We start from the raw sequence: 401 nt of genomic DNA on the forward strand, positions 1-401 counted from the left end.
GTAGACGGTGGAGGGGTGGTTGAACAGGACCCCGTGGTGTGGAGGGCTGGATGAATAGTAGACGGTGGAGGGGTGGTTGAATAGTAGCCGGTGGAGTAGCCCTCGGTGGAGGCTGGATGAACAGGAGCCCGTGGAGGCTGGAGGAGGTCGACGGTGGAGATGAAAAGTATACCGTGGAGTCCCGTTTTGCGGTACGCCACACCCCTCATGATGAACAGGACCCCCGTTTCGACCGTAGCGCTCCAACACAAGTCCGTTTCCTCCGTTTTGCGGTACGCCACACCCCTCCCGATCAGCAGGACCCCTGTTTCGACCGCAGGAGGTCCATTTCCTCCATTTTGCGGTACGCCACACCCCTCCCGATCAACAGGACCCCCGTTTCGACCGTAGGAGGTCCGTTT

Source organism: Triticum dicoccoides, chromosome 5A, assembly GCF_002162155.2.
Source record: "Triticum dicoccoides isolate Atlit2015 ecotype Zavitan chromosome 5A, WEW_v2.0, whole genome shotgun sequence".
In the NCBI taxonomy this organism is placed as follows: Eukaryota; Viridiplantae; Streptophyta; class Magnoliopsida; order Poales; family Poaceae; genus Triticum; species Triticum dicoccoides.